The following is an 8238-nucleotide window of genomic DNA, read 5'->3' on the forward strand; positions in this document are numbered from 1 at the left end:
TTGTTTTGTTTATTTTTTCGTTCACATTCATGGGTATAGCTAGGGCAATTCGTGTTTTATTCTAATAGTCAAGTCTTCTTGCTGATATTATTCAGCAGAGAAATTTCATACTGGAAAATACTTTATATGTTTGGTACGAAGTGGGAATTCATAACACTTTGGAACAGTTTGCATTTAACTATTTTATTACCATCGTTCGGAATTTCGTTCAAATCGAAGTTGAGTTCTTCGAAAGAAGGTTCGGAATTGATTGATAAATATTCCGAGCATAAGGTGTACTTGGTTGCTGATGATTTGAAATTGTTCTATGTATCTGATGATCGAATACTAAACATATTTAGCCAGCACAGCGATCATTCGCGATTACGCGGATAAAATGGACCACCTTTGTGATAACATAGACAAATTTACCGAATCGTTCAGCCAAGTTCAACAACTTGGTTACCTAGAGTTAGTATTGAACGAATTAAACTCAATTTCGTGTTGAATACGAAATTCTATTTTTTTTAAACGTCATCTTCGATGTTTTTAGGCCACTCTTCGTACGTGAAATATTTTTTGGAGCGATTGGAGATTTTGATTTCTTCTCTAAATTCGTGAGAGCGTTGAATCGTAAGCTGAAAAATAAAAAAACCGTGGGATGATTCGAACTCTTGGCATCCTTTTTCTGTATTTACCAAGATGAAGAACGAACGATATACAAAGAATCTTGAATCGACATTATTTTTATTAATTTATAGACTCAATTAGTTTTTGTACTTTAATCTCATGGAATTAATTATGTACTCATTTTTAATGTTGATATTCCTAAAATTCGTTTTAGGTTGGTTTGTGTATTTTTTACGATTCTTTTAAAATTACATTATTCGTTTTTCTAAATTTGTAGGCAGGTACCTATCTGATCTATTCCAAATTCGTTTAAACAGGAGCGAATAATTTTCAACTTTTTCAACTCTTCCCTACCTCTTCGGCTCTTCATAGCTATGTGCAAAGAAAATGAAGACTCGAGTCTTTTTTTTTTGAAAAAGGGTTTTCGATTTCGTGTCATCGCCAGAATCCCCCTTCCCTCCCACCATAGATAAATTTTAGCTGTTGACATTTTTTATTTTTCATCTCCTCTCCCACTCAGACTTTGCTGCCACGGAAAAATGAATTTTTATACATTTCGATTTGATGTGAAAAAGTTGTTCTATAGGCCAGAGAAATGTAGGAAAAGGGGGAGGGGGTTCTTTGAAAAATGTTGGAGAAAATTCTACAGAAAACTTTGATCAATTTTAGGCAATTTCTGTAGAATTACCCAGAGGTAAAATTCGGTAAAATTACCGGTAATTTTGGTAAATAACTGACAATTATGGTAAAATGGTAGTTATTTACTGGTGAATTTGTCAAGTTTCTGATAAATGGGCATTATGGTGATTATGGTTAGTAAATTACTAATAAGGCAATTTTAGTAAGTTTTATTGGGCAATTTTAGACTTAGAATTAATTATCGTTAAGGTAATTTTGGTACATTACTGACGATGAGGAATTTTAGCAAATTAACCAAGCGCTTATAAAGTAATAATGTTAGTAAATCGCCGAAGTTTTGTAGATTGAGATGACTAAAATTTTTGGTAAATTATGGTCATCATGGGCAACTTTGGTACATGAGTAAAATTACAGGTATATTGGTAAATTATTAAATTACTGGTAATTTTGATAAATTAATTGATAAATTACAGGTAATTTTAATTTTGGTAAATTTGTAAATTATTAAGTAATAATTTTGGTAAATTTCAAAAATTTGTTAAATTCTAGACATTTTGGTAATTTACAGGAAATATTGGTAAATTAGCAAATTACATTACAAGGGGCCTTTTCGGTTTCTGAAATTACTTTTTTTTCGTGGGGGGAGGGGGTTGAGTACAAGTCTAGCCCTCGCTTCATTCGAGGACAAATTACAGGTAATTTCGGTAATTTATGGTAATTTTGGTAAATTACAAGTCATTTTTGGTAAAGTGTCGGTAATTTTGGTAAATTTCAAAAATTTGGTTAGTTCCAAAAATTTTGGTAATTACTAATTTTTAGAAATTTTGGTAAATTACAGGACATATTGTTGCAGGGGTTTCCAGCCAATCATCGATTGGCTTTTGGCTATCAGCTTTTAGCTTAATTTTCATTAGCTTAAATAAAGCTGGCTATTGGCTGGCAAAATTTTATTGGCTGGTGATCGGCTGGCTTTTGGCTTAAGAAAACAAAAGTTCAAGTGACGCCTCAAAATACTCGTTATGATGCGTAGATGATTGTTGAAAAGGACAATTTCATTTCTGTGGTATCAGTGAGTGTAAGACTGTAAGACGTGAGTAGTGAGTAAAAAAAAAAAATAGAATTTATGAAAAAAAAAAAATTTCATTTTCAATTGAAAATTTTTAAATTGAATGAAATCATTTCAAGTTCATTAGCTTTTGGCTATTACTTAGCTATTGGCTGGCTGGAAATCCCTGTATTGTTGGTAAATTAGTTCATTCTAAAAACTAATTTCAATACGCTACGAAGTACTGCAGGTGAATTTCAAGTTGTTTTGGAGCCTCCAGCGACTTTTTTGAAAATTACTGGAGCCTCCAGTAGATTTTTGAAACTTGAAATTTCTCCAACTTATCAAATGGAGTTGGCAAGCTGAAATTTACTTCGCAGACTATATGGTGGTTTCAAATGGTTTTAAAGCTTCCAGCTACTTTTAGGAGATTTCAATTTTCCAAAAAAACGTCATACAACCTTTCAAAAAGTTGCTGGACGTTTTAAAAGGACTTGAAATCCACCAGCAGTATTGAAATTAGTTTGCAGAATGAATTTCGACTCTCCATCTTGGTTTGATAACATTTTGGGGAAATTTAAAGTTTCAAAAATCTGCTGGAGGCTTCAGGAATTTTCAAAAAGTCGTTGGAGGCTCCAAAACAACTTAAAATTCACCTGCAGTACTTCGTAGCGTATTGAAATTAGTTTTTAGAATGAATTTTAGCTTCACAACTCCAATTTGATGGAAGATTTCGATTTCTTCTCTAAATTCGTGAGAGAATTGAATTATAGGCTGGATAATATGGAAACCATGGGATGATTCGTACTCTTGGCATCTTTTTTTTGTATCAACGTTGTAAAGATCAAAATGAAGAATGAACGATATACGAGAATCTTGAATCGACATTATTTTTATTAATTATAGACTGAATTAGTTTTTGTATGTACTTTTATCCTATATGATGAATATGATAGGTACTTATTTTTATTGTTAATGTTCCTAAAATTAGTTTTAGGCTGGTTTGTGTATTTTTTACGATTCTTTTAAAATTACATCATTTGTTTTTGAAATGTATTCCACATTCGTTTGAACAGGAGCGAATAATTTTCAACTCATTCTCTACCTCTTCACAGCTGCAAAGAAAATGATCGAGTATTTTTTGAAAGGGTTTCCGATTTTGTGTCATCGCCAGACCCCCCCCCCCCTCATCACAGAACAATTTCTATTTTTCACAAGTGTTCTAGCTCGATGCACATTTTAGTGGTTGAAATTTTTCATCTCTTCTCCGACTACTTAGACTTTGCAGCCATGAAAAAATGGATTTTTGTGCATTTTGATTTGATGTGAAAAAGTTGTTCTTAAGCCAGGGAGGGGAGGGGGGGTTCTCTCAAAAATTTTGAAGTAAATCCTACAGAAAACTTTGATCATGTTTAGTCGACATTTGGAGGATTAGGCAATTTTTGTAGAATTACCTACAGGTATAATTCGGTAAAATTACCGGTAATTTTGGTAAATAACTGGCAATTATGGTAAATTGGTGAATTACCTGCTGGTGATTTTGTCAAAGGGCCCGGGGGTTTTTCGAGGTGCTGAGTTCATTGCCGGCATCGGTTTCCCACCAAACTCAAGCCATCCGGCTGAAATTCAAAGTTTTTGACAAAAATGTGAATTTTTCAAGAATCAAATTAAAGCAAAAGAGTCGGGAATGGGTTCCCAGGGGGTTATCGGGGTCGAGGAATCCATTGCGATGACCGGTAGCCTGCTACAGTGCGATGGGAAGCCTGTGGGGCGGTTTTGCACAATGAAAAGTACCAAAAACCCCACTTATGGGCATCGCCCGTGAAAATGAACGTCATATTCGAAATCAGCGACCCGAAATTAGTCCAACACCGTTGCTTCCCGAGTGCAAAGTCGCAAGTCGCGCGGTACCCACAAAAATTGCAAATTGGAAGGTCTATACCTTGCAGTGTGCATGAATGAAAGGTCCGCGCGAGTTTGCGATTTGAAATTTGAAGATAGTGCATCCGGGGGTTCTTTCGGACGACGAATTCAATGCCGCAAACCGCAGCTCATGAAACCTCTTTGTTCTCGTGCAAACTGGGTTTGAATTCATAGAAAACTGAAATTTCAAGTATTTGATGAAAATGTCAATTTCTCAGGAATCGAATTCCAGCGAATGAGTCGGGAATGGGATCCTGGGGGGTTTTCGGGGTCGAGGAATTCATTGCGATGATCGGTAGCCTGCTACAGTGCGATGGGAAGCCTGTGGGGTGGTTTTGCACAATGAAAAGTACCAAAAACCCCACTTATGGGCATCGCCCGAGAAAATGAACGTCATATTCGAAATCAGCGACCCAAAATTAAACCAAAATCGTCTTTGTCGTGGACCAGTAGCTCACTTTTATCCATTCCATTTTGGATTCTACCATTGCCTACTAGGGAGTAGGCAGAAGGGGGCAAAAAAAAACCTGGATAAAATGTCGCCCAAACGAGCTGAAAATTCGGGCCCGGGGGTTTTTCGAGGTGCTGAGTTCATTGCCGGCATCGGTTTCCCACCAAACTCAAGCCATCCGGCTGAAATTCAAAGTTTTTGACAAAAATGTGAATTTTTCAAGAATCAAATTAAAGCAAAAGAGTCGGGAATGGGTTCCCAGGGGGTTATCGGGGTCGAGGAATCCATTGCGATGACCGGTAGCCTGCTACAGTGCGATGGGAAGCCTGTGGGGCGGTTTTGCACAATGAAAAGTACCAAAAACCCCACTTATGGGCATCACCCGTGAAAATGAACGTCATATTCGAAATCAGCGACCCAAAATTAGTCCAAAACCGTTGCTTCCCGAGTGCAACGTCGCAAGTCGCGCGGCACCCACAAAAATTGCAAATTGGAAGGTCTATACCTTGCAGTGTGCATGAATGAAAGGTCCGCGCGAGTTTGCGATTTGAAATTTGAAGATAGTGCATCCGGGGGTTCTTTCGGACGACGAATTCAATGCCGCAAACCGCAGCTCATGAAACCTCTTTGTTCTCGTGCAAACTGGGTTTGAATTCATAGAAAACTGAAATTTCAAGTATTTGATGAAAATGTCAATTTCTCAGGAATCGAATTCCAGCGAATGAGTCGGGAATGGGATCCTGGGGGGTTTTCGGGGTCGAGGAATTCATTGCGATGATCGGTAGCCTGCTACAGTGCGATGGGAAGCCTGTGGGGTGGTTTTGCACAATGAAAAGTACCAAAAACCCCACTTATGGGCATCGCCCGAGAAAATGAACGTCATATTCGAAATCAGCGACCCAAAATTAGTCCAAAATCGTCTTTGTCGTGGACCAGTAGCTCACTTTTATCCATTCCATTTTGGATTCCACCATTGTCTACTAGGGAGTAGGCAGAAGGGGACAAAAAAAAACCTGGATAAAATGTCGCCCAAACGAGCTGAAAATTTGGGCCCGGGGGTTTTTCGAGGTGCTGAGTTCATTGCCGGCATCGGTTTCCCACCAAACTCAAGCCATCCGGCTGAAATTCAAAGTTTTTGACAAAAATGTGAATTTTTCAAGAATCGAATTAAAGCAAAAGAGTCGGGAATGGGTTCCCAGGGGGTTATCGGGGTCGAGGAATCCATTGCGATGACTGGTAGCCTGCTACAGTGCGATGGGAAGCCTGTGGGGCGGTTTTGCACAATGAAAAGTACCAAAAACCCCACTTATGGGCATCGCCCGTGAAAATGAACGTCATATTCGAAATCAGCGACCCAAAATTAGTCCAACACCGTTGCTTCCCGAGTGCAAAGTCGCAAGTCGCGCGGTACCCACAAAAATTGCAAATTGGAAGGTCTATACCTTGCAGTGTGCATGAATGAAAGGTCCGCGCGAGTTTGCGATTTGAAATTTGAAGATAGTGCATCCGGGGGTTCTTTCGGACGACGAATTCAATGCCGCAAACCGCAGCTCATGAAACCTCTTTGTTCTCGTGCAAACTGGGTTTGAATTCATAGAAAACTGAAATTTCAAGTATTTGATGAAAATGTTAATTTCTCAGGAATCGAATTCCAGCGAATGAGTCGGGAATGGGATCCTGGGGGGTTTTCGGGGTCGAGGAATTCATTGCGATGATCGGTAGCCTGCTACAGTGCGATGGGGAGCCTGTGGGGTGGTTTTGCACAATGAAAAGTACCAAAAACCCCACTTATGGGCATCGCCCGAGAAAATGAACGTCATATTCGAAATCAGCGACCCAAAATTAGTCCAAAATCGTCTTTGTCGTGGACCAGTAGCTCACTTTTATCCATTCCATTTTGGATTCCACCATTGTCTACTAGGGAGTAGGCAGAAGGGGACAAAAAAAAACCTGGATAAAATGTCGCCCAAACGAGCTGAAATGGGCTATGGTGATTTTGGTTAGTAAATTACTACTTAATAAGGTAATTTTGGTAAGTTTTATTGGACAATTTTAGACTTAGAATCAATTACAATTAAGGTAGTAATATCGGCACATTACTGTTGAGTGATGAGGAATTTCAGCAAATTAACCAAGTGCTTATAGAGTAATGATGTTAGTAAATCGCCAAAAGTGCTCTAGAAGTTGATTTTGTATTTTTTTTTCGGGGACCAAAAAAATGCGCTGCCAAAATGAAGGTACTACCTGTCCCATTCAGAAAAGTGCACTTTTGAAATTGAATTCGTCGTCCCAAAAAACCCCCGGATGCACCATTTTCAAATTTTGAATTTCAGCCGGATGGCTCGAGTTTGGTGGGAAACCGATGCCGGCAATGAACTCAGCACCTCGAAAAACCCCCGGGCCCGAATTTTCAGATCGTTTGGGCGACATTTTATCCAGGTTTTTTTTTGTCCCCTTCTGCCTACTCCCTAGTAGGCAATGGTGGAATCCAAAATGGAATGGATAAAAGTGAGCTACTGGTCCACGACAAAGACGATTTTGGACTAATTTTGGGTCGCTGATTTCGAATATGACGTTCATTTTCACGGGCGATGCCCATAAGTGGGGTTTTTGGTACTATTCATTGTGCAAATCCGCCCCACAGGCTTCCCATCGCACTGTAGCAGGCTACCGGTCATCGCAATGGATTCCTCGACCCCGATAACCCCCTGGGAACCCATTCCCGACTCTTTTGCTTTGATTCGATTCTTGAAAAATTCACATTTTTGTCAAAAACTTTGAATTTCAGCCGGATGGCTTGAGTTTGGTGGAAAACCGATGCCGGCAATGAACTCAGCACCTCGAAAAACCCCCGGGCCCAAATTTTCAGCTCGTTTGGGCGACATTTTATCCAGGTTTTTTTTTTGTCCCCTTCTGCCTACTCCCTAGTAGACAATGGTGGAATCCAAAATGGAATGGATAAAAGTGAGCTACTGGTCCACGACAAAGACGATTTTGGACTAATTTTGGGTCGCTGATTTCGAATATGACGTTCATTTTCTCGGGCGATGCCCATAAGTGGGGTTTTTGGTACTTTTCATTGTGCAAAACCACCCCACAGGCTTCCCATCGCACTGTAGCAGGCTACCGATCATCGCAATGAATTCCTCGACCCCGATAACCCCCTGGGAACCCATTCCCGACTCTTTTGCTTTGATTCGATTCTTGAAAAATTCACATTTTTGTCAAAAACCTTGAATTTCAGCCGGATGGCTTGAGTTTGGTGGGAAACCGATGCCGGCAATGAACTCAGCACCTCGAAAAACCCCCGGGCCCAAATTTTCAGATCGTTTGGGCGACATTTTATCCAGGTTTTTTTTTGCCCCCTTCTGCCTACTCCCTAGTAGGCAATGGTAGAATCCAAAATGGAATGGATAAAAGTGAGCTACTGGTCCACGACAAAGACGATTTTGGACTAATTTTGGGGTCGCTGATTTCGAATATGACGTTCATTTTCACGGGCGATGCCCATAAGTGGGGTTTTTGGTACTATTCATTGTGCAAATCCGCCCCACAGGCTTCCCTAAAAAAT

Source organism: Planococcus citri, chromosome 4, assembly GCF_950023065.1.
Source record: "Planococcus citri chromosome 4, ihPlaCitr1.1, whole genome shotgun sequence".
Classification (NCBI taxonomy): Eukaryota; Metazoa; Arthropoda; class Insecta; order Hemiptera; family Pseudococcidae; genus Planococcus; species Planococcus citri.